Source organism: Hibiscus syriacus, unplaced genomic scaffold, assembly GCF_006381635.1.
Source record: "Hibiscus syriacus cultivar Baekdansim isolate YM2019G1 unplaced genomic scaffold, ASM638163v2 tig00110187_pilon, whole genome shotgun sequence".
Lineage (NCBI taxonomy): Eukaryota > Viridiplantae > Streptophyta > Magnoliopsida > Malvales > Malvaceae > Hibiscus > Hibiscus syriacus.
In genome coordinates, this window is record NW_024062618.1 from 1,257,388 (window position 1) to 1,284,642 (window position 27,255).

General features: G+C 33.2%; 3 long non-coding RNA genes and 1 pseudogene across 3 annotated transcripts; all 4 read left to right on the plus strand.

Annotated features, from left to right (window-relative positions):
• Positions 1–3,478: 3,478 nt before the first annotated feature.
• On the plus strand, positions 3,479–27,255 carry LOC120217355 (annotated as a pseudogene).
• Positions 5,309–5,957, plus strand: LOC120217609. Its single transcript, XR_005525159.1, has 3 exons — positions 5,309–5,431; positions 5,542–5,636; positions 5,770–5,957. It is a non-coding gene; the product is annotated as an uncharacterized LOC120217609 (long non-coding RNA).
• LOC120217611 lies at positions 10,841–11,671 on the plus strand. Its single transcript, XR_005525161.1, has 3 exons — positions 10,841–10,922; positions 11,045–11,134; positions 11,585–11,671. It is a non-coding gene; the product is annotated as an uncharacterized LOC120217611 (long non-coding RNA).
• On the plus strand, positions 14,571–15,822 carry LOC120217610. Its single transcript, XR_005525160.1, has 5 exons — positions 14,571–14,747; positions 14,859–14,929; positions 15,023–15,064; positions 15,492–15,561; positions 15,683–15,822. It is a non-coding gene; the product is annotated as an uncharacterized LOC120217610 (long non-coding RNA).

A 27,255-nucleotide genomic window follows, 5' to 3' on the forward strand; every position in this document is an offset into this window, starting at 1 on the left:
GTATATCGTCATCACTATCGACCCATTCCCCATTCTCGGTCTATAAATGGAGAATTTTATTTATCCGTCTCCATTGCGAAGCAAATCTATGGGAAAAAACTTGTGTTATTATCACCATGCTTCAGCCAATTCGCTCGCGCTCTCTGTTCCTGATACATCTTCTGTATGCCGGCTTCCAAATTTAATTGGAGTTTTGTGTCCACGATTTCCCCTAAAACATCATCAGTTGGCGTTAATTCAATCAATTTCACTAAACGATTTTGTAGCTTCTTAGTTATTAATCGCTTGTAGCAACAAATATTCTTGAACCAAGTATCAAGGCCGCGGCTAACACTGCTTAGTTTTTCGAGGCAGAGCCTTCAGCCGTTGTCCAAAGTCAAATTACCTCTTCCTCACAAGAGTCCTCAAGCAGCCATGAAGCGTCGAATTTAAAGTATCATCTTCGTGGAATAATTCTCCTTGCTGTAGTGTCTACTAGTAGTGGACAATGTTAGAGAAAGCATGCAAAAGGTGCGTTAAAGAATAGTCCGGGAAAGATTGCATCCACAAATTACACGCCAATTCTCTGTTAAGTCGTTCTCTAATATTACTTTTAGCTCTTCTCCCACGTTCCCAGGTAATCCAAGAGCCATAGAAACCTATATCTAGGATCCCACAATCATCAATTATATCACAGACAACCCTTATTTGCCTCTTGGATCAGACTATGCACCCTCATTTTCGAAAGAGAACATAATCTTATTAAAATCACCAATCACCATCCATGAGATACCTGGATAATTACTAAGTTGTCTCAACAAGTTCTAGGAGTCGGTCCTTCGAGCCTCCTCTAGTGCTCCATAAAAGTCTATGCATCTCCAAGTAACACTCGTACTACTATCAGTAATTAGTACATCAATATGAGAACACAAAACTGAACATAACACAACATAAATGAATCAAACACACCTCTGTTCGTGTTCATTCGTTTATTAATCGAACATAAAATTTTTGTTCATACTCGTTTATTTAGCTTAATAAACAAACATAAATGAACATTATACGAACGGTTCACAAACAATTCATCGAACACTATGATTGTTTACATCTCTATCTACAAGACTCAAGTTCAATACTTAGTAATTTGCAAATTTTGATTTCCTCTATTTTTATTCTTAAACCAATCATATGATGACATTTGTTATCGTTTTATTGGTTATAATTAATGTAATTAAAAATAATCATATAAAATAAATTTAAAAAAATAAAAATACTGATGTGATATGATGACGTGCCATATTGTTGATATCTTGAAATGATATGTTTTCATACACATGATATTTTTTGATAACGTGGCATGATGATATGGATACGCCACGTCAGTATTTTGTCCACTTGTACATGTAGTTAGTTTCATGTATTGACCGTTTGTTTACCAATAATTTTCATCTATGTAAGGATTTTTATCTCAAAATGAAATGTTAAGAGACAAAATGATCATATAATCAAACGTTAGGTATTATTTTTGTCATTATGCCTAAAAAAGTAAAAAAAATATCTTTATTGATATTAAATTTCAAATTTAAATCTGAAAATTTTATTTATTTTATTTGATTATATAAAAAAAGAGAGTTTTCATGCATATCTTTCTTTCCATTTGGGTTGAGTCCATTATTTTTTAACTAATATAAGATAAGTATAATGTGATATTCATTTAAGGATAATTCTTAACCTTTTGAAATTGAACGTTTACATTCTTAACATTCATGATGCTCGAATCCAATACCTAAAAAAATTACAATAATTACTTTATTATCGATATCGTTTAATTCGTGTCTAAAATTGAGCTCATTGTTGTTAAAAAAAGTTTAGGGCTCAATTACAGGCCCATCTTCAATTACACCGACTTAAAATCTAAAAAACCCAACGGTTATAATTGATTGATGCATCTATAAATATATCCGTTGGGTCAGGGTTACTTCATTGTTAAGTAGAGACGAGTATCGCCTTGTACTACTTTTTCTTTCCCGCCTTAATCACTCCCGAAGTCTCTTTGTACGATCTCTTTCCAGAGCTTCAATTTTTTCGTTTCTTGCGAATTGCGATTGGTGATCGCTAAACCCTAGTATACAACCATGGGTAGTTCTCGGGTTTTCTCCGGTGGCGCTCAAAGATCCGGGGCGGGTACTATTAGAAGATTAAGGTGCAGAACTATATGTGCCATACTAATCTTGAAATATAACTCGGCGAGTGGGTTAATTTCATTACCGGTCAAAACGGAAGTACGTATCTCATCTCTCTCTCTCTCTCTCTCTCTTTTATATATATATATTTGTTTCATATTAATAATTTTCTTGGAATATGATACGAGCGACATGCTTATTTGTTTGGTTTTTTGTGTCCTTAGGAGGAAGAGCGCGATACTAACTGATATATATATATATTTGATTCATGTTAATAATTTTCTTGGAATATGATACGAGCGACATGTTTATTTGTTTAGGTTTTTGTGCCCTTAGGAGGAAGAGCGCGATACTAACAGTTGTATGTATAGCGTTCGGCAGAGAAACTCAAAGGGCTTCGAAGTTGAAGGAATTTATAAAAACTGGCTGCAGGTTTATTCTTCTTCTTCTTCTTTTACTTTTAATTGTTTGGTTTAGTGATGGGTAATCTGTTTGATATATCTGATATCTATCTTAATTCTCAGTTATTCTATTGTTCAAGTGGATATTAAAAATGAAGGAATTGATTCTTGTAAGCCAGATATTTTCGGTGATACCATTATTATAGAACGCAGGATTACTGACTCTACCAGCTCCAATGTTTTGAAAGATTGTCAAGGTTTGAATCATTTCCTTTTAAGTTTGCTTTAATGTCCAATGGTATGGTCTGTCTGATTACTTCTGAATGACGTGTTTTTTTAAAGAAAAAACCAAACGAACAATTTTTCACATCAGTAAGCAGATTAATTCAAATTTTCAAGCGATTCAGTTTTGAGTATTATGTGTTCATCATGGGTCTTTCTTTGCTAAATGCCAATTTTGGTGATACCTCTATTTACTTGATTTGATTTTTTCCAGGTATCCAGGTTTAGTCGTTAATTTTTATGCTCCTTGGTGCTTCCGGAGTACTCACCTGGTAATCTACTATATCAGACCGACTCTTTTTGATCAGTGGTATGGATCATCTTCTGTAGCATCTTAGGGCGTAATTGTATGCTTGTTCATTGAAAACCTACAGATTATTTTTGCAGAAATTTCACATTTTGAAATTTTATAAATGGCTAAATATATACAAGTGGCCCTGATGGTCGGAGCCTATGTGTAGCCAGTTTTTGATTGACAGATTTGGTGGTAGTAGTCAAGTATTGTAGTGTAAATCACATTGGATTTTTACCAACTGGTTAGTCAAATTGATGCATAATGTTCTTCTAAGCAAAAACTCAGATAGGTTTTTAATAAGTTTTTTGAAAAATGAATCAACAGTTAAATTCTTAAATTGCTGCATGATTATTCAAATTGGCCAATGCTGATTTTTTTGAAGGTAGTGTCTTCACAGCTTACATATTTCTGGTTTGCCTAGGAGCCCAGAGTGATGAAAGTATTACTTCCTTTATATGGTTACTGTATTCAACTTTTGTGTTTTTCAGGTATAAATTTGATGATGAAAAAGTAACCGAAGAAGATATGAAAAAGGCATTAGACGAGCAATATGGTGGGGAAGAGTAACCTTTTGTTTAACATTTTTTTAAAGAAGAATATTCCGTAATCAGTCTTTCAGCTTTAAATTATATGTATCCTTGAGGTTTCAATTTTAATGGAATTTCCTTGTTATTGGACAGTTACCACAGGCAAATCCAGGATTCAATAATACTACTCCTAGAACAGGCTGGTTAACAGAGAGAGCAGATGCTCGGGTATAAATGCAATAGGTAGAAATTCACATAAAATGATGGAGGCAGTAAAGCAGTCTGCTGCGAAAGGAAAGTCTTAAAGAAGATATTAAGTTATCCTCGATTTCTTTTTGTGACATTTTATTATTCCGAGTGATGCTTTTGCATCTATGTACTGTATATCTGCATTTGAAGCTTTGGATATTCCTACAGGTTCAAACCATTCGACAAGGCTTTCTGTCAAAACATTCATCAAGTTTGAGAGGGGACTGGAAAAGAAGATTTTTTGTCCTTGATAGCCGTGGAATGTTGTATTACTACCGTAGGGCAGCAAATCATCTTAAGATTCTTCGTGCTTCCTGCTCCATGCTCCCTGCTTTGGGAAAAACGTTGAAAAGTATTGCTTGAAGTGTTGTTTGTTATCAACACTTTATTATGCTCTTATGATTCTTCTTGGTATATTAATAGGTGTCTTGCCGTCAGTTTTCCGGTCAGCAAAATAGCTCTGAGAGTGGATCTGGATTATTGGGTTGATGGATTTCTTGTTCTCATCATCATGGTGGCATTCATGATGAAAAATCTGTTGCACGTCACACAGTGAATCTGCATACATCGACAATCAAAGTTGACGCGACCAGTGAGATTTGAGGTTTTGTTTCAGGATAATTTCTCAAACCAAGAATTACACCTTGCAGCTATGACTTAGATGTCGCCTGTGTTTATCATTATGGGTTAATTTGTATCTATATATTTTTATTATTGCTGGGATCAACCAACTGCAGGATTTACGGGCCAAAAATATTGTGTCGACTAGGATTATTATTTGGAATTGACCACAGTAATGTGTTTTGTGCTTGTTAGTGCAGTCCGAGAGTGCAATATTGCAGGTAATAATATGTTGTAACTTTGCTTTCAGTTAGATCAGTGTTCGTTAGTACAAGAGCTGCATAAGCTATTTTAACAGCATGAACAAAATGTGTGGTTCATTGTAGCAAAATGTTGTGTTTTGTAGTATTGAATGGCTTTAACAATTTCAGTTGACCTAAGCATTAAATTGTTTTTATGGTATTGTGTTCGGCATCATATCTGATTGCATGTCGCATCTTTTCCCATTTAAATGACTTCATTTTGATTTTGGATGATGTTATTTCAGGATGCTAAGAAGGGCTTGTTCACTGATTTCCCTCCAGTCCTTCAACTTCAGCTTAAACGATTTGAATATGATTTTATGCGAGACACTTCAAGGTTAGTAGTTATAACATCTTAGATTTATGTGGTTCTGTTTATTCTATGAGTCATTTGCAGTACAAGAGCCTCCATTATTAGTGCTGAATGCACATTTCAGATACGTTTAGATCATTTTCTTTTTACAGGTATAGAAGCCATTAGTTCATCTTCTTCTCTGAACTTTCCTTTAGGCTATTCAGTACCATTGAACTTTATGATCTGTGCAATACAGACTCACCTTGTTCTCTGACCTGTAAGTGTTTCAGGGAATCCCATGGACACCACGAACACGAATCTTATTATGGAGATCGTGATACAGAAACCCTGGTTAAGGTATGACTAAATTAGTTTTGAACTGGCCATTTGAGTTTATAGATCTGTTACAGAAATCCTATAAGATAAAGGTGCATACATGACCTAATGCTGCTGTCTGTTTCTTCCAGATGATGGAAGAATTGGCCACTTCTATTCTGCAGGAGAACGATCAGAACCGCTGACGGGAGGATGCAGAATTGAAGGATACGTGCGTGCAAAGAAGGTGATAATTATAATATTAGATTAGACCGACAATTGTACATATTATTTGGCATATAATTAGTCTGTCGAATCATTTATGTTTAACCTTGAGATAAATGAGGAGCTGAAAGTATTACTTGAGTTGCACCTTGCAGGTTCCTGGCAACCTTATCATCTCTGCTCGTTCAGGAGCCAATTCTTTTGATGCTACTGGAATGAACATGTCTCATGTCATACACCATCTTTCTTTCAGTAAAACAGTTTCACCTCTGGTATTAAGTGATGTCAAGCGACTCATACATTTTCTTGGTAGAAGCCATGACAAGTTGAATGATTCATTAATCACCAAGATGTAGAAGCCAATGTCACTGTAAGTTTTCCCTTTCTTGCCCCTTTTTGCATGTGCAATTTGTGTGGAGAATAGTTTTGACATATGTAAATTGATTTTATTGTTGTTTTTCTTTGCACTTGTTAAAAGGTTTTAGAGGATAAGTGATCATGAGAAATAAAAGGTCCAACAATATAACATTCCAAGATTATGGGACATTCTCAGGTTAAATTATTGATTCTAGATATTCTTCTGTCTGATTACTTCTGAATGACGTGGTTTTTATCATATAAAAAACATACAAACAATTTTTTTTGCATGTGCAATTTGTGTGGAGAGTAGTTTTAACATATGTAAATTGACTTTGTTGCAATTTTTCTTTATAGATTTAGTTCTTGTAATTTCAGGATTTATTTCTCTTAGCCTATAGAAATAATTTCGTCTTGAAGACCTTCACATCACTGATCCATTTTCCCTTTTATAGATTAAGTACCATGAAACAAAGCACCGTGAGATTGATCATCAAATTCGTGAGCTTCATCTACATCAAGCCAACAGGGTCTGGGCAACTCTTGGTTTCTTTTTTATTTATTTAGTTTACATGAATAACATGAGAATGCTGTGCTTTTTGGTTCCCCTAAATATTTTAAGGACAACTTTGAACTTGATTTTCTTTTCTTGGACTGGTTACAGCTTTTGGTGGGGATGGAGTGCTTCGTCTTCTACGTTAAATTGAGAGGCATCGCCTTGCATTTACTGTGCCACCTATAGGTCCAATTGGTGCTCATGTGATAAGTGATGGAAAATTACTACAAAAAATTTTGAGCAAACTTCTTACGCCTAGGAACTGAGCAACTAAATCTTTATTTGATAATATAAGATCGGCTTGTTCATTTGGTGTTGGCTACAGAATGCTGAATGCTTTTCATATTTCTTTCTCTAGATCTCTTTGTTAATGGTATAGGCAATTTAGGGATTTTTACAGTATAAGAACATTTGCTCGCATGAGTATTGAAGCTTCTTTTTCTTTTTTGTTTTTTTGAAAAAATCACTTAGAAATTGTTTTTAGTCTGCACATAGATCTCTTCTGATTCCAGAGGCTTTTTCCTATGAAAGTTTCTCCATTTTTAGTTTTTTTTATATAAGTACAACCATAGGTATCACTGTTTCCATATTAAGTAATTCTTGACGACTTTCTGGAAACTATTGCTAGTTTTGTGGTTATTGTGTTGCAGACAGACATCAGTCAATGGTGATACATGGGCTCTTTCTGTTGAACAAGCTATTGGAAAGTTGCTGAATTGATTCATTGTGACAAATTCTCAGGATGCTAGTTCTCTTAGAAAATGCACAAAGAAGGCGAGATATAATTACTTTCTGACTGTTATAATTAGGTTTTCGAGACCAAGGTGAAAGGATGAGAATTCTTTTTTTTTTTTAATTTAAAAAAAGCCTCTTTTCATAGTACTGATGTTTCAATACAATTTCCTTGATATTTGGTTCTGCTTTCTTTGTAGGTTGATAATCCTACTGTTTTCAATGTTTTGGTAGATGTGGTAATTTCATGTTTTCATCATGAATTTCCAATCTAAATCCTGCTATTAGGAAATTTACTTTTTAACTACCTTCTCTGCCTATTTCTTTTCTTTTATAATTTTCCTTTATCATAATCCAATGCAGTGGTTACTGGTTGGTTAGTTTAGCAAGAGGCAATGAGCTTGGTCCATGAATATTTTTCATGCTTGCGCTTTCTCTTAAGAAGCTATTGCTGCAGGCTTATGTGTAGCACTAACATTTTCTGTATTCTCAGGGTAGAGCTGAGAGGTCGAAGATTACAACAGGGGAAGGGCTGTTGCATTTGATCGAAGAATACAGAACTTGTTGGAGGTTTTCACCTTAGATGGGTTTAAAATGTAAGTCGAGAACTAATTTTATATATTGTTTCATGTCTTATCCTTTCTAAAAATGTTACTTGGTATGTTCAATATTGTCTTTATAGGGACCAATTTTTAAGAGAGAGAGAATTGAATTTGGTTTGTGAATCTAATTACATTGTTTAGATGGATTTCAAGTTGTACTAGTTCTGAAAGGCACAAATCTAAGATCTCTAATCTTTTATTATATTTTTTATTTTGTTTTCTTTATGTTTATGCTTGTCAAGTTCTGCCTGAAGAATTTTGTTCACTTCTCAAATCTAAGATTGTTCTCTTCTTGAATTCAATCTGAATGTAATTGTAAAGCTTGAATTTAAGAATTTATGATCATTTGATTACTTAAAATTCCATGTTGTTGGATGGGACCTGTGCCCATCAATTCTATCCAGATGTAGTTATGCTGAAACATGTTTATAACAAATGGTTAGAAGACACTGTAATTTGGATGCTTTCTTTGCTTGTTCTCTTCCCCACCTGCTAAACATCGATTTTCATTTCCTTGGGTGTTCTATTAATTTCTCAGGTTTTCACAAGGTTCAGTTCAGACAGTTCTCTCTATAAAGAAGAACCTTAGAATTGGCCGTCTTTGTGGTTCTTTTGATGATCAAATTAAGGAGTTTGAAAGTCATGTATCAAATATTAAATAAGATATTGATCAGAGCAAGAGTAGGAAGAGGGAGATAGAGAAAAAAACTTCAAGATTTTACATCGAAGATGATAAGAAGGTAAAAAATAATGTGCTAAATTTGTGTGCAGACCTTTTCTACTTTTTAATATTTATTTACTTCCTTTATTTGTTCAGGTGGTGCTATCCCACATCCATCAAGTTTTCGGTTTTCTTTGTTTTATATTCATGTTGGTATGTTCACTTATCATCAATTGGTTTTAGGTTGGATGCTTAACATGGTATTAGAACTTAGGCGTGTTATGCTATTCTTTCCTCGTCTCATATAAGGTTAATTGCACGACAGAGCGCGATACTAACTGTTTTATGTATAGCGCTCGGCAGAGAAGGGCTTTGAAGTTGAAGGAATTTATAAAATCTGGCTGCAGGTTTATTCTTCTTCTTCTTTTGCTTTTAATTGTTTGGTTTAGTTATGGGTAATCTGTTTGATTCTTTTGCTTTTAATTCTCAGTTATTCTATTGTTCAAGTGGATGTTAAAAATGAAGGAATTGATTCTTTTAAGCCAGATATTTTCGGTGATACCATTATTATAGAACGCAGGATTACCGACTACCAGCTCCAATGTTTTGAAAGATTGTCAAGGTTTGAATCATTTCCTTTCAAGTTTGCTTTAATGTCCAATGGTATGGTCTGTCTGATTACTTCTGAATGACGTGTTTTTTTAATAAAAAACCAAACGAACAATTCACAACAGTAAGCGGATTAATTCAAATTGTCAAGCGATTCAGTTTTGAGTATTATGTGTTCATCATGGGTCTTTCTTTGCTAAATTCCAATTTTGGTGATACCTCTATTTACTTGATTTGATTTTTTTCCAGGTATCCAGTTTTAGTCGTTAATGTTTATGCTCCTTGGTGCATCTGGAGTACTCGCCTGGTAATCTACTATATCAGACCGACTCTTATTGATCAGTGGTATGGATCATCTTCTGTAGCATCTTAGGGCGTAATTGTATGCTTGTTCATTGAAAACCTACAGATTATTTTTGCAGAAATTTCACATTTTGAAATTTTATAAATGGCTAAATATATACAAGTGGCCCTGATGGTCGGAGCCTATGTGTAGCCAGTTTTTGATTGACAGATTTGGTGGTAGTAGTCAAGTATTGTAGTGTAAATCACATTGAATTTTTACCAACTGGTTAGTCAAATTGATGCAAAATGTTCTTCTAAGCAAAAACTCAGATAGGTTTTTAATAAGTTTTTTGGAAAAATGAATCAACAGTTAAATTCTTAAATTGCTGCATGATTATTCAAATTGGCCAATACTGATTGTTTTGAAGGTTGTGTCTTCACAGGTTTGCCTAGGAGCCCATAGTGATGAAAGTGTTACTTCCTTTATATGGTTACTGTATTCAATTTGTGTGTTTTTCAGGTATAAATTTGATGAAAAGAAGAATATTCCGTAATCAGCCTTTCAGCTTTAAATTATATGTATCCTTGAGGTTTCAATTTTAATGGAATTTCCTTATTATTGGACAGTTACCACAGACAAATCCAGGATTCAATAATACTACTCTTAGAGCAGGCTGGTTAACAGAGAGAGCAGATGCTCGGGTATAAATGCAATAGGTAGAAGTTCACATAAAATGATAGAGGCAGTAAAGCAGTCGCGAAAGGAAAGTCGTAAAGAGGATTTTAAGTTATCCTCGATTTCTTGTCCTTGATAGTCGTGGAATGTTGTATTACTATCGTAGGGCAGCAAATCATCTTAAGATTCTTCCTGCTAGAAGTGTTTGGAATCCTTCAAATTGAGGCATAATGTTCTTCTAAGCAAAAAGTCAGATAGGTTTTTGGAAAAATGAATCAACTGTTAAATTCTTAGGTTGTTGCATGATTAGTAAATTAGCCAATGCTGATTGTTTTGAAGGTATTGACTCTTTCTGATCAATGATATGGATCATCTTCTGAAGCATCGTAAGTGGCCTTGATGGGCAGAGCCTATGTGTAGCCAAGATTTGATGATGTTTTGAAGTCTTTCTTGGTGGATCAACAATTGACAGATTTGATGGTGTAGTAGTCAAGTATTATAGTATAAATCACATTGAATTTTTACCAACTGCTTCAGTCAAATTGAGGCATAATGTTCTAAGCAAAAAGTCAGATAGGTTTTTGGAAAAATGAATCAACTGTCAAATTCTTAAGTTGTTGCATGATTATTAAATTAGCCAATGCTGATTGTTTTGAAGGTATTGTCTTCACAGCTTACATATGCCAGTTTTGCCTAGGAACCTAGATTGGTGAATACTTCTTTTATATGGTTATTGTATTTAATTTGTGTGTTTTTCAGGTTTAAATTTGATGATGAAAACCAAAGAAGATATGGAAATTGTATTAGAGGAGCGATATGGTGGGGAAGAGGTACCTTTTGTTGAACAACTTTTTTTTAAAAAAAAATAATTTTTCGTAATTATCCTTTCAGCTTTAAATTATATGTATAATTGAGGTTTCAATTTTAATGGAATTTCCTTGTGATTGGACAGTTACCACAGACAAATCCAGGATTCAATAATACTCCTAGATTTACCAAATATTAAAATGCATACACGATGGTCTATATACAACATCTTAGGGTAAGGTGCTCCCAACTAGGCTTGATCGTCAGTTTTATGGTACCAATGGTCCCAAAGATATTGAGTAATATGATTTGTTGCAGTTTGTCAACTAAGAGTATAACAACGAACTGAATAGAATGGTTTTCGAGTTTGGCTTGAAGAAAACAATGTTCTTTAATATGATTGTCTCTTGGTTGATTTATCAAGAGCAATGACAAATGAGCTTCTTAGAAAGCTCATATCAAGCGTAGTTTGAGTAGTCTATGTTGTCTTAAGAATTATTTGAGTTCCCTTTCTGAGAATCTAATATGAAATGTTCGATGAGATGGAGGAAAGAACAAGCAACAAAGGAAAGATAAGGTAGAGCACACCTTTACACTATCATAAAGGTTGTTGCTTGAGGCATTAATTTAGATAATGATTTTAGCATTGTTGAGTGTAATTCTTATAGCTATATGACTGTTCTAGGTTGCACGAGATGATGATCTTGCAGAGCAGATTGACAAGGATATATATTTTGATCTAATGGACCATGATAAAGTCAATGTGTTTAAGGTACGAAAAAAAAGAAAACTATTTTGTTTTCCTTTGTGTTAATTGATGCTAATGGTTATATGTATTTGCTTTTTGGAAATTGGTTTCTTTATCAAATTGGTACTCTCATTTTTCTGTTTTTCTCTTGGATACTACTTTTTTAATGATGTTTATTTTCAATCTTCTTTTTCTTTTTTATTCGATACATTGTTGTTATGTTTGGTTGTCCATGTTATGATTTTGTTGCTGATATGTTTCAATGTGCAAACAAAGTTGCTAGAGAATTTGGTGTACCAGTGCAATTCCAGCAATTCTGGTTGTGGGCCAAACATCAAAATTATACCTACCGTCGGAATTGACCATTGGCACCTTTGGAGGAAACACAATCTGTAATGTTTCTCACTATTAATTAATGGTTCGAAAGTCTTGTTTGAGGAGTATTTGTTTCTAGATTTTTCTTCAGCCCTTATTCTTCATAGTTTTGGGTTTAACCATCTGTCTTTGAAAAATACAGAATAAGAAAAATATGCTCTTTTTTAAGTTCAACAAGGATCTAACTCCTTGCCTAAGTGTCTCTTCCTCACTAGAGGTTGGAACCTTGAGGGAGGTATCTAATAAGCTTCCCTTGTTCCTGGAAGTTGAGCTTGGACTGATAATCTGGTTTAGCTTTTTTTAAGCAACACGTTTCTTCTTTGATGCTTGAACTTGCTGTCAAATGATATTTTCATTCATGATATTCATTCTAACACCCAAAGCTAATATTAATAGATCTCGACAGACAGGCCCAATTTGGTTCTAAAAGTTTTCGAGTGCAAAAAGTTCTATTGTTTTAGTAGGAAGAAATAGAAGTTAGGGATAGACGTTAAGGTTCACAATTATAAATTGTAGAATTGCTTATCTTCCCTTGACATGGCATGTTAGCGAGGTTTGAAACTGGTTGTTTTTACTAGATTTTTTAGGCAAGTTCTTATGAATCTTGCTAATACCAGACCTTTTGTTTTTGTGTCTTTACCCTTGATAAATGTTTGAGATTCTCTTTTATTTACATCTTGATGTTAACATAATTGTTTAGGATTTATGACCGGTAAGAAAAAGGAAGATATTTTACTTTTCTTCAAGCACTATGATCCTGAGAAAGAAGAGCTTCGGTACATTGTCTCATGTTATTTATTACCCCTTGTCTTTTAGATAATTACGTGAAATCTTATTTAGGTTATCTTTTTGTTCTATTAGCCATGTTGGAAGGTTTGTGAAAAGTGTTTGCAAGCCAATAAAAATTTGTCCAAATTATAAACAAATGACAGGGTATGCTCCTGATGAAGAGATCAATCTTTTTGAGGTTAGCTTCTAGCACTATCTGTTCGCAGTAGAGCAATTTCAGTTCTCCGTCATTTTTCTTTCTTATACTTGCATTTTAGGAGGAAAGTCTTCTGCTCATGGGATTTTACTCTTTTTTCCTTTTGTTGTTTCAGATATTTTTACTGGTTATATTGATAATTGAAGCTATTGTATAAGTTGTACCTAGTTCGACTGTGACATGGTATTATTTGCCATCTGATTAATTTTTCTTTGTTGTTGCTAGATTGGTTTACAGCTCAGCCAAAATTAAGACTGTGTTAGTACCTTTGATGGTTTAGGCTGAGCTTGTTCTGTTTTTTAGGGGTGTCTTCGGGTGTTTTTTGGTTTTTTGGTTATGTTGGGGGTGTTTATCTGGTTGTATCTTATGTAATTTCTTTTGGTTAATGAAATCTTAAGGCACTCTTTTTCTCCTTCCGTTGATTAAGGAGCTTCTCTATAAGCTCCTTTAATCAAGAAGGGTTTTTTTTAACGAGGCCTTCAATTCCTATAAAAAAAATAAAACTTCAATTCCTATAAGCTCCTTTAATGTTAGAACTATATTGAACTTTGACACTTTATGCAATTTATTGTCCAATCCTATTGACAATAAATAATATTAGAAGTTATGAACTGCTTTCTCGTCTCTCCAGGTTGAAACTGAGTTAAATGACAAATTACTTTCAGTATTCATTTACTTGAGGATAAGTTAACTACCTGTCTTTCAAATGAGATTTAAGTTACCCTATAATGTTGGGAGGATCTGGAACTAGCTGAAAACTTTTACTATGCAAAACAGTCTTATTAAGAGAAAATTGGTTATTTATTTATTATAGATTCATCCAACTTCTAATAATTTGTGTGTTAATCTGGATCATATCTGTTTTATTTGTTTAGCCTTTTGTTTTAAAATATCTTCTATGAGTGTAGAAAGCATGTAAACGTTTTGACAAGGCTAGTCTCATTTATGACTAGGTACTTTAGAAGTTAAATTTGTTTTGCCAGTGTAGTTTGTTTGCATTCTTTATTTGCATTGCTTGAATTTGATATTATAGTTTTTTAGTTGGCCTAAAATCAAATACATAATTATATTGTTCCACTATGTCTTACAAATAAGATTTAAGCTGCCCTATAAAGTCGGGAGGATCTGGAACTAGCTGAAAGCTGGGTCGCCTTATTAACTTTTACTATGCGAAACATTCTTATTAAGAGAAACATTGGTTATTTATTTATTTAGTGCTCTGCTATAAATTCATCCAACTCATGATAATCTGTGTATTAATATGGATCATATATGTTTTTATTTGTTAAGCTTTTGTTTTAAAATATCTTCTATGAGTGCAGAAAGCACACAAATGTTTTGACAAGGCTAGTCTCATTTATGACCAGGTACTTTAGAAGTTAAATTTGTTTTGCCGGTGTAGTTTGTTTGCTTGCTTTATTTACATTGCTTGAATTTGATATTAATTTTTTTGAGTTGGCCTAAAATCAATTGCATAATTATATTGTTTCACTTTGTATGATATGGTTGGCCAGTGAAAAGTTTCTTTCACTAAGGAAAAGTACGAAGAGTAATATTGTTAATGTTTTGGAAGAGGTATCGTGCAAAATGGCTTGCTTTGGTTTATAATTTCATGTATTTGGCATTCTTAGCTATGTAGATCGTGTTGATGGATATTTCTTACATACATTGACATGGTTGGAGTTATTCTAGGAACTTCGTAATGCGAGGTCAGCATTTGAAGAGGCTCGTTTTAATCTAGTGAGTGAATTGGTAGCAAATAATTTCCTGATAATTCAAATTTGGTTCAAGATATATAATTGCGTGACTGTGGTTTACAATTACAAGTAACTGCTCGTTCAATTGTTGAAGCCAAAAAGCGATTTGAGTTTTTGGAAGCTGTCAGTGAGACTATGGATGCACATCTTCAATACTTCAAACAGGTTATCACATGGCAGAATTTCTCAGTTTCTCCCTCATTGTTTCTATCACTTGCTGGATCCATTGCTCATGATGAACTTTTGTTATTTATGTAGGGCTATGAATTATTGCATCAAATGGAGCCATACATTAATTAGGTTTGTTCTATAAATTTCCTCTAGACCGAGACATACATCTCTGTTGTATTTTCTTCATCCAATTGTTTTTCTCAAAGCAAAAGAAAAATAATATTTCTATACCGAATATAGTATCAGTTATTTGAGAGATTAGTCGTAGCATACTATAAGATTTTATGGTTGGTATGGCCTTTGAACCAAACCAAAGCAAAAGGGAATTTTGTATCTTGTTATTACTGGTGATTACTATGATTTTGATCCCACTATGTATAAGATTTTTCTTTTTATAGTTTAAAAGATATTATTTAATTATTAAAAATATAATAAATTGTTATAAAATATATTATTTTAATATTTTAAAAGATAAGAAATTATTATAAATGTATTATTATAAAATATATTATTTTAATTATTTAAAATATTGATATATTCTGGTCGGATCGGGTAGGACCAGCAAGAAGATGAGGAAATGCTTGTGCCACTCTATGATTTGACCGACATTGACCAGCCCATGGAAGGTACTCTTTTCCTGGAAAATAATTATTTTGAGAGGCTTACTCTTTGAATACCTTAGGTCAATGCAAGTTCCCAAAATATTGTTCTTGTTTCTTGTTGTAATTTTACGTCTCAATTTGTTAGTTGTATATCAAACCCGGACTACAAATACTGTGTAAAATCAACCAATGAAGGTTCCTCCTTTATCAAGATTCACTTGGAAGATTGATAACTTCTCTAGGTTACACAAAAGGAAGCACTGTTCAGATAATTTTATCCTTGATGGTTTTAAATGGTACATTGCTCACTCCCTCGTTCATAGTACTTACCCTTTTTCCCCATGATTTTCTGTTTTGGCGATATTCATACTCTTGGTTTTGAATTTCGTAGGCGAATATTGATATTTTCAAAGGGTAACAATGTCATCTGTCTATGTATTTGGATGTTGCGGACTCAGAACGTTTACACTACGAATGGAGTAGATATGCACAATTCACTTTGGCAGTAAATAATCAAATTTATAATAAATATTCAATCAGAAAAGTTATCACCTTTTACGTTGCTTTCCATACTCATACTGTTTATATTAAAGCATACTGAGTTTGTTTCTTGATTTAGATAGTTTGTAAAATGATTGCAGAAAAAATGATGATTTAATCTTGTATACGGAGTTGCATAATGACCCAATTAGTGTGGCTTTCGGAGGTATGTATTTGTCAAAATTAGTGCCAATTTTTTTTCTTGCACTTGCTTGAACATTGGTGGGTGCATATGTACCTTGAAGAGACCTACAGTCTTCAGTGGTAGTGGCTTCATTTTTTTTATTTGCTTTGGTGTTCTTCCTATTATAATCATTATTGGATTGATCTCTATAAGACGTCCAGATAGGGTTGTTCATTCGGTTAATTCAGTGGTCGAACCGACCGAACTACCATTAACCGATTTTTTTTTCTTTAATCGTTAACCGAATCGAACTTTTTTCCGAAAATATTAACCGAACCGAATAAATTTCGGTTAATTCGGTTAATTTTCGAATTAACCGAACTTTTTTAAAATTTTCTAATTTATATAAAAATTAAATATTTTATAATTAAAAAAAACAGTTTATAATTAATTTAAATAATATATAATTATAAAATAAAAATTTTATATAAAATTTTTAATTAATTAATATTGATTTAGGTTTAAAAGTTAATTCGGTGGTCGAACCGACCGAACTACCATTAACCGAATTTTTTTTTTCTTTAATCGTTAACCGAACCGAACTTTTTTCCGAAAATATTAATCGAACCGAATAAATTTTGGTTAATTCGGTTAATTTTCGAATTAACCGAATTTTTTTAAAATTTTCTAATTTATATAAAAGTTAAATATTTTATAATTAAAAAAAATAGTTTATAATTAATTTAAATAATATATAATTAAAAATTAAAAATTTTATATAAATTTTTTAATTAATTAATTTTGATTTAGGTTTAAAAGTTATTGGATCTTAAATTATTAATTGGGTTTTAAATAGTTTGGGCTGAGCCCATATATATAATATATTTAATTTTTTTTAATTCAGAAACACAGTTTACAATTGATTTAAATAATATATAATTATAAAATAAAAATATTATATAAATTTTTTAATTAATTAATATTGATTTAAGTGTAAAAGTTATTGGATCTTAAATTATTAATTGAGTTTTAAATGGTTTGTGTTGAGCCTATATGTTATATATAATATATTTAATATTTAAAATTTTATTTCGGTTAATTAACTGATTTCGAACCGAATATCCAAAAAAACCTTAACCGTTCCCCGACCGAATTAACCGAAACCGAATTAGTTCGGTTCAGTCGGTTAATTCAGTTAAAACCAAATTTTGAACACCCCTACGTCCAAAAGCCTTTTTTCTTGCTTTCTCATTTTGTTCTTCTGTTCTGACATCACATGCATATTATATTTTGGTATGGTACTATAGCTGTAATTGAACCTTTTTTCTCCTTCTTTAGGACTGGTTATGACTAAGTTTACCATAGCATTGAGAGAAATTGGTGCAGAAGTTCTTCGGTCCCAGGTAAATTTTTGAAATATTGTTTGAGCATGAATATCAAATTTATTACCGAGGAGCGAGGACCAATGTTGTGTTTTGTAGTATCTAAATGGCTCTAACTGTGTCTGTTGACCTAAGCATTAAATTTTTTTTTGGTATTGTGTTCAACATCATATCTGATTACATGTTACATCTTTTCCCATTTAAATGACTTCATTTTGATTTTGGATGATGTTATTTCAGGATGATGTTATTTCAGGATGCAAAGAAGGGTGTGTTCAATGATTTTCCTCCAGTCCTTCAACTTCATCTTAAACGATTTGAATATGATTTTATTCGAGACACAATGGTCCAAGAGCCTCCATTATTAGTGCTGAATGCACATTTCAGATACATTAAATCATTTTCCAGGTATATAATCCATTAGTTCATCTTCTTGTTTAACTATACCATACACAAATGAATGTTACGAATAATAATTGTTATTTTGAGTTCTAAAATTGGTTAGCATATTCTGTTATACTTTCAACTTTTAAATGAATTACTTTTGGTAAGGGTGTTGTTGTCCAAACCAGTGTAGTCAATATCTTTTTGCTTTTTTCCTTACTCGAAATGATATCGGTATCATGGCATTTTTATTTTTATACAGGCCTTACTATTCATACTTGCCTGTTGGTTGGTAAGGGTGTTGGTTGGTTGGTTGGTTGGAGATCGGTGGTTATGAATCACTTTAAAGAAGACAGTATCGGCTCTAAGTTTAGAAGTTTGTATTCTTTCCGAGTTGGGGATGGCAGATTGATTAGGTTCTGGCAGGATAATTGGGATTTGGAATATCCTCTTCTAATTATTTTCCCTCGATTGTTTTCCATTTCCACAAACATAATGGGTAAACTGGTTGAATTTGGGAATTACAGCTCATCGGGTTGGAGTTGGGATGTGCAGTTTAGAAGAGATTTAAACGACTGGGAAGTAGAACAGTGGGTTAACTTGATGAACGCTATTTCTTCTGTTTCTCTATCTACGGAGTCCTTTATGTGGCAGGTGGTGTTAGGGAAGCTGGTTGTTAGGACAGAACTTGTTAAAAGGGGAATATAAAGAATTGTAGACATTATGTGCCCTCTTTGTAAGAGGGAGGTGGAGTCTCCCTCGCACTTGTTTTTCACGTGCTCGGTGGTGTGGACGATTTGGAACAAATTTCTGAATTTCTGGAAGATTAAGTCTGTTTTGCATGTGAATGCGAAAAACTTCCTACTTGCTTGGGCTGATTTGAAGTCTACCTCTACAATTTGGTCTTTTATTCCTGGGGCAGTTATTTGGACTACTTGGAAAGTTAGGAATCTTATTGTGTTTGATGGGAGAAAGTTGGATTTGGCTGAGTATTTTTTCCTAGCAAGGTTCAGACTAGTTTCTTGGTTCCTTGCTAAGTACAAAGAGGCGTCTATTCCTAAGGATTCTCTTATTTCAGACCCTTCATTAGGGGATTTGTGCTCTTTTTATCCTAATCGGCTTGTAACTAAATTTCCTTGGTCTCCTCCTCCTCAAGGTTTTGTAAAGTTAAATGTTGATGCGGCTACAAGAGATTGGAAGAAGAGTGGGATAGGAGGTGTTCTAAAGGACTCCTCGGGTTTGACTTTAAGTTCTTTCAAGGAAACTGCTGGTTCGGGCCCTCCAACTTTTATGGAATTAAAAGCTATTCAGAAGGGTCTAATGTTCTATGCGAATTTACGAGAGAGGAAGGGACGTCTGATTATTGAAAGCGACAGCAAAGTTGCGGTAGACTGGATTAAGAAAGTGGATCTAGTTCTTGATGTTTATTCTTTTTTGATTAAAGATATTGTTCATAGGCTTAATGTTTTAGAAGGTGTTGTCAGATGGGTTAATAGGACAACCAATTTAGAGGCTGATGCCTTAGCTAAAGAAGGAATTGGCTGATTCTATATTTATATTTTGGGTGTTTTATGGTTGTTTCAAGTTTATTTGGTTGGTGGGGTGTATGATGGTTGTATCTTATTTAATTTTATGGTTCAATAAAATCCTAAGACACTCTTTTCCTCCTTCCACTGATTAAAGAGTTCATATAAGTTCCATTAATCAAGAAGGGGGTTTTTAACGAGGCCTGAAATTCTTATAAAAAAAATAGTTTCCTTTTTTTCTTAATGGAATACTGTTTTGAACTGAAACTTTCCACTAATTTTATAGATTAATGACCATTATGAGTTCCCTTAGCAAGATGTCCCTGACCGATATGATAGAAAATACCTATCACCAGATGCTGGTAGAAGTGTTCCTTACTATTCATACTTGCCAGTTGGTTGGTATAGAAAACAATAATAAATGAATAGTTTCCTTTTTTCCTTAAAAAAATCTTGGATCAAGATAATCACTATTATACTAAGGGAAATTGTTTTGAACCGAAACTTTCCACTAATTTTATAGATTAATGACCATTACGAATTCCCTTAGCAACTTGATCATATTTGTTTATTTGTTGCTCTGCTATAGATTCATCCATCTTCTAATAATTTGTGTGTTAATCTGGATCATATCTGTTTTATTTGTTTAGCCTTTTGTTTTAAAATATCTTCTATGAGTGCAGAAAGCACGTAAAAGTTTTGAGAAGACTAGTCTCATTTATGACTAGGTACTTTAGAAGTTAAATTTGTTTTGCTAGTGTAGTTTGTTTGCTTGCTTTATTTGCATTGCTTGAATTTGATATTATAGTTTTTTAGTTGGCCTAAAATCAAATAAATAATTATATTGTTCCACTATGTCTTACAAATAAGATTTAAGATACCCTATAAAGTCGGGAGGATCTGGAACTAGCTGAAAGCTGGGTTGCCTTATTAACTTTTACTATGCGAAACAATCTTATTAAGAGAAACATTGGTTAATTATTTGTTTATTGCCCTGCTATAGGTTCTTCCAACTTATAATAATTTGTGTATTAATATGGATCATATATGTTTTTATTTGTTTAGCCCTTTGTTTTAAAATATCTTCTATGAGGGCAGAAACCACACAAACGTTTTGACAAGGCTAGTCTCATTTATGACCAGATACTTTAGAAGTTAAATTTGTTTTGCCGGTGTAGTTTGTTTGCTTGCTTTATTTACATTGCTTGAATTTGATGTTATATTTTTTGAGTTGGCCTAAAATCAATTGTATAATTATATTGTTTCACTTTGTATGATCTGGCAGGCTCGTGAAAAGTTTCTTTCACTAAGGAAAAGTACGAAGAGTAATATTGTTAATCTTTTGGAAGAGGTATCGTGCAAAATGGCTTGCTTTGGTTTATAATTTCATGTATCTGACATTCTTAGCTATGTAGATATCGTGTTGATTGATATTTCTTAGATACTTTGACATAGTTGGAGTTATTCTAGGAACTTCGTAATGCGAGGTCAACATTTGAACAGGCTCTTTTTTTTTTATAGGAAATTAGGCCTCATTAAAAAACCCCTTCATACCCTCTATGTTGCAACAGTAACATGAAGGGACATTGGAAGAAGGAAAAGAGTGCCTAGGAATTTTATTAATCCGAACAATAATACACAACCAGAACCAAAACCTACTGATACGACATAACTCTGATACATAAGACTGAAAACAAACACCCTACGAAAAACAAACATTTCCGTACACGTTAACACACCAAATACATAACCTACTAATCAACCTATACCATCCATAGCTAGCTTATCCGCTTCCCAATTAGCAGCTCTCAGAACATGCCTTGAAATGATATCTTGTCTTTCCATAAGAGAAGCTATATCCTTCACCAAGGACTGAAACATAGGGGTGCATGAGTCCGAATTTTTAATTCACTTCAGTGTTGTACTCGAATCCGATTCTAAAATAACCCTCTGACTTAGGGCAGATCCTAATTCTTCAATTATAATCAGTCCTCTCTTAATCGCCAATAGTTCTGCCATTATGGGAGGACCACCCCCAACCCTTTCTAAAAACGACTCTATCAACATACCTCTGTTGTCCCTAATCAGTCCACCTATTCCTCCTTTATCCCAACCCCTCACCATCGCACCATCTACATTAAGCTTAACAAAACCGTCAGCAGGATGAAACCACCACGATGAAGTAGAACAGGCTCGTTTTAATCTAGTGAGTGAATTGGTAGCAAATAATTTCTTAATTGATGTTGCTGATAATTCAAATTTGGTTCAAGTTATATAATTGCGTGACTGTGGATTACAACAACAAGCAATTGCTCGTTCAAATGTTGAAGCCAAAAAGCGATTTGAGTTTTTGGAAGATGTCAGTGAGACTATGGATGCACATCTTCAATACTTCAAACAGGTTATCACGTGGCAGAATTTCTAAATTTCTTTCTCATTGTTTTTATCACTTGCTGGATGCATTGCTCATGATGAACTTTAGTTATTTATGTAGGGCTATGAATTATTGCATCAAATGGAGTCATGAGATTCAGGGGCTGGAGTGCATTTCATTGAGTGCTTCTTTTCTCTCCCTCAATGATTAGTTTTCTAAGTTGAAGCATACTGATATATTTCTTTAGGCACATTTAATGAATTCCTTGACCAGTTTCTGACTAAAATTTAAGGAAAAATATGCCAAAGTATGATGAGGATTGTAGGTATGTTAAAGCAAAAGATGAATAAACATTTTAATAGTGTTGGCCTAAGTTGCACTGTCTTAATATGCCTTACATTTTGATTGAAAAGATGGTTAAATTTAAATGTATCAGTTAGCTTTTTTTTATTGCTGAATAAGCCATTTATTTTTATGTTTTCCCAATCTGAAAACATCTTATTTTTCCTACTCTTTAAAAAAAGCATTTGGTGAATGAAGATAGTAAAAATACAATTGGATCTGTATTTTCTATTTGAAGGAACAATAAAAATCATATACAATGACATAATTAGTTTCAATATGTTTATATTGCACATAAAGATGCAGGGGATTGCTATAAAAAAAACTAACTACAAGAAAACTACTACTAGAAGTTTCACCTGTTGGGTTGATTAATGAGTGTGCCTCCTTTTCACTTTAATGGCTTTATTAGTCTCTTTATTGATCTTCATTTCATCCGAAATTGAAAAAATCACAATAAATCCTTGCCAAATGCATGTTGCTCATCTACGAAAGATACTGCGTTTGCCTTTATAGTCTTGGAAATATTTTAGTTAGCTTTTATATGCTTTTTCATGTTAGCATGTTTACAAGGACGTATAGCTACTGTCAAATCATTTTGTCATTTTTATTGCTTTTGATTTAGCAATTGAGTGTCTACCGTGATTTGGTTATGTAGATGGATACATAGTCTACCGTGATTTGGTTCTGTTGATGGATACATAGCTTTCTTTCATTATTAAATTTTATTTTCTGATTATTTATGTTATTTGAAACCAATGAAACATCCTTTTCTTTTTTTTTCTTTAATAAATGGAAGGATAAAACATTCATATCTATATCTGGTCTTCTTAATCTACTGGTCGTAAATAGTTATTTTTATTGAAAGTCGTCTCAATGAATTTAGTAATTCATAATTCTCAATGGAACATGATTCTTACTAGAATCTTCTCCAATATGTTTATGTAGCATTTTAATAATCATAATAACTATTTAGCCAAAAGGATTCTTTTTAGGATTTTTGGTATTCCTTTCATCTGATCCATCGTCAGCTCTCCTGATGGCTAATGGTCAGCTGGCAAAGTTCCCTTTATACTGCTGTTCTGACTAGAGTAATATTATCTTTAGATTTTATGTTGTTAAATCAACTGCTAAACTTCTTGGATTCGGATTCTTTTTAGGATTTTTGGTATTCATTTCATCTGATCCATCGTCAGCTCTCCTTAGGGCTAATGGCCAGCTGGTAAAGTTCCCTTTCCACTGCTGTTTTGAATAGAGTAATAATATCTTTAGATTTTATGTTGTTAAATCAGCTGTTAAACTTCTTGGATTCTTACTTGAGGTTATTGGTCGTCAATAGATAGTATTGCATTGGTTTGGAACATACAATCGTTCAGTCATATATGCTCTAATAATCTCTTTTGCTTCACAAGCTAAAGTAATATTAGCATTTATTTTCCCCTTTTCATGGTAGGTTGTGCACTTTCGATCTTTGGAAAAACCCAAGGAAGATGATTTCTCCCTGCAGAGATGTAAGTTCAGTTTTCAAGCTTAAGTCACTTTTATTTTTGATGTATCTTTAGTTTCTAACCGGTAAATGGAAAATTTACTGTGTTGTAATTTGTATTATTTTTATATGTATGTGAAGATTATTTTATACCCCTTACTTTTTTGACTGAAGGACTTGGGGAGGGATATGATGGGTACATTGCTTTTGCAAGTGCCCTTGAAATGCTTGGTGGAGGATATAATGACCCTATTAGTGTGGCTTTTGGAGGTATGTATTTCTCAAAATTAGTGCGAATTTTTGTTGTTGCACTTGCTTGAACATTGGTGGGTACATATGTACCTTGAAGAGACCGTCAGTCTTCAGTGGTATTGGCTTCATTTTTTTCCTTGTTTTCTCATTTTGTTCTTTTTTTCTGGCATCACATGCAGATTATATTTTGGTACGGTACTATAGCTGTAATTGAACCTTTTTCCTCCTTCGTTAGGGCAGATTCTCCTACTGCTTCTGTAAGAATTCTTACTGATAGAAAATGATAATCTTTTAGAAATTTCAATAGTAAATAATCTTTTGTTGGTTGTTTTCTTCATGGATATTTAAAATCGCAATGCACTAAGTTTTTTAGAACTGTCCTCATGTCAATTTTTGAAACTTCTACACATTGTGAGAATGTAAATGTTAGAACTATATTGAACTTTGACACTTTATGCAGTTTATTGTCCAATCATATTGACAATCAATAATATTAGAAGTTATGAATTGCTTTCTCGTCTCTCCAGGTTGAAACCGAGTTAAATGACAAATTACTTTCAGTATTGATTTACTTGACGCAAGGTAACTACCTGTCTTTCAAATATGATTTCGAGCAGTTTATCAACTAAGAGTATATCAACGAACTTAATAGAATGCTTTTCGAGTTTGGCTTGAAGAAAACAATGTTCTTCAATATGATTGTCTCTTGGTTGTTTTATCAAGAGCAATGACAAATGAGCTTCTTAGAAAGCTCATATCAAGCATAGTTTGAGTAGTCTATGTTGTCTTAAGAATTATTTGAGTTCCCTTTCTGAGAATCTAATATGAAATGTTCGATGAGATGGAGGAAAGAACAAGAAGAAAAAGAACAAAAAAGGGAAGATAAGGTAGAGAACACCTTTACAGTATCATAAAGGTTGTTGCTTGAGGCATTAATTTAGATAATGATTCTAGCATTGTTGAGTGTACTTCTTATAGCTATATGACTGTTCTAGGTTGCGCGAGATGATGATCTTGCAGAGCAGATTTACAAGGATATATATTTTGATCTAATGGACCATGATAAAGTCAATGTGTTTTAGGTACGAAAAAAACAGAAAACTATTTTGTTTTCCTTTGTGTTAATTGATGCTTATGGCTATATATATTTGCCTTTCGGAAAATTGGTTTCTTTATCAAATTGGTACTCTCATTTTTCTGTTTTTCTCTTGGATACTACCTTTTTAATGATGTTACATTTCAATCTTCTTTTTCTTTTTTTTATGATACATTGTGGTTATGTTTGGCTGTCCATGTTATGATTTTGTTCCTGATATGTTTCAATGTGCAGAAAAAGTTGCTAGAGAATTTGGTGTACCAGTGTAATTCTGGTTGTGGACCAAACATCAAAATTATACCTACTGTCGGAACTGACCATTGGCATCTTTGGAGGAAACACAATCTGTAATGTTTCTCACTATTAATTAATGGTTCGAAAGTCTTGTTTGAGGAGTATTTGTTTCTAGATTTTTCTTCAGCCCTTATTCTGCATAGTTTTGGGTTTAACCATCTGTATTTGGAACCTTGAGGGAGGTATCTAATAAGCTTCCCTTGTTCCTGGAAGTTGAGCTTGGACTGATAATCTGGTTTAGCATTTTTTAAGCAACACGTTTCTTCTTTGATGCTTGAACTTGTTGTCCAATGATATTTTCATTCATGATATTCATTCTAACACCCAAAGCTAATATTAATAGATCTCCACAGACAGGCCCAATTTGGTTCTAAAAGTTTTCGAGTGCAAAAGGTTCTATTGTTTTAGTAGGAAGAAATAGAAGTTAGGGATAGACCTTGAGGAGTTAAGGTTCACAATTATAAATTGTAGAATTGCTTATCTTCCCTTGAGAGGGCATGTTAGTGAGGTTTGAAACTGGCTGTTTTTACTAGATTTTTTAGGCAAGTTCTGCTTATGAATCTTGTTAATACCAGACCTTTTATTTAAGTTTTGCGTCTTTACTCTTGATAAATGTTTGGGGTTTTATTTTATTTACATCTTGATGTTAACATAATTGTTCAGGATTTATGACCGGTAGCTCCACCATATAAAGACAAAGGAAGATATTTTACTTTTCTTCAAGCAATATGACCCTGAGAAAGAAGAGCTTCGGTACATTGTCTCATGTTATTTATTACCCCTTGTCTTTTGGATAATTACGTGCTGTTTGTGAAAAGTGCTTGCGAGCCAATAAAAATTTGTCCAAATTATAAACAAAATGACAGGGTATGCTCCTGATGAAGAGATCAATCTTTTTGAGGTTAGCTTCTAGCACTATCTGTTCGCATTTTTCTTTCTTATGCTTGCATTTAAGGAGGAAAGTCTTCGGCTCATGGGTTTTTACACTTTTTTCCTTTTGTTGTTTCAGACATTTTTACTGGTTATATTGATAATTGAAGTTAATGTGTAAGTTGTACCTTGTTTTACAGTAGTTTTGTGGGTTTGACTGTGACATGGTTTTGTTTGTCGTCTGATTAATTTTTCCTAACCTTTTGCTCGACTTTTGACATTTTTATGTGGCATAATGGTTCTGCTTTAGTTTCCAGGAAATTGAGTTTGAGCCGAGTGTTATGTGTGAACCAATTGATAAGAAAATTACCTTCCAAGCCAGCCAGGTATACATTACATTTCAATTTGTAGCAGTTTGTTTTGGTTGGTTTAAAGTGTTTTATTCGTTTCACGGCAGCTTGTGGATGGTGACATAATTTGCTTTCAAAAGTCTCTTCCTGTTGAAAGTACTAAATAATACCACTATCCAGATGTACCTTCATTTCTGGAATATCTTCATAATCGCCGAGTACATTTCTTCGTCCTTTATATTTACAGTTCTCTAGACAGTGAGCTTATCCCTACCATTTTCATTGGATGAGAAGTGTGAAAGTTGACTTCTCTGTTATATTGCTGCTTTTAATACGACGACCATCCTAACATTTGCTAGCAATGATTGCTGTGTGGTAGGTAGATCACTCATGCTTCTTTTGGTCCACTCTGATGTCTGGACCCTGGTTTCTTGAATTGTTTGGAGTCATAAAATATGGGTGGTGGTTAGATTTTCGCTCATGAGATTCAGGGGCTAGATGATAAGGATTGTGGGTATGTTAAAGCAAAAGATGAATAAGCATTTTAATAGTGTTGGCCTAAGTTGCATTGTCTTAATATGCCTTACATTTTGATTGAAAAGATGGTGAAATTTAAAAGTATCAGTTGGCGGCTTTTTTTTCCCAATCTGAAAACATCTTATTTTTCCTACTCTTTAAAAAAAGCATTTGGTGAATGA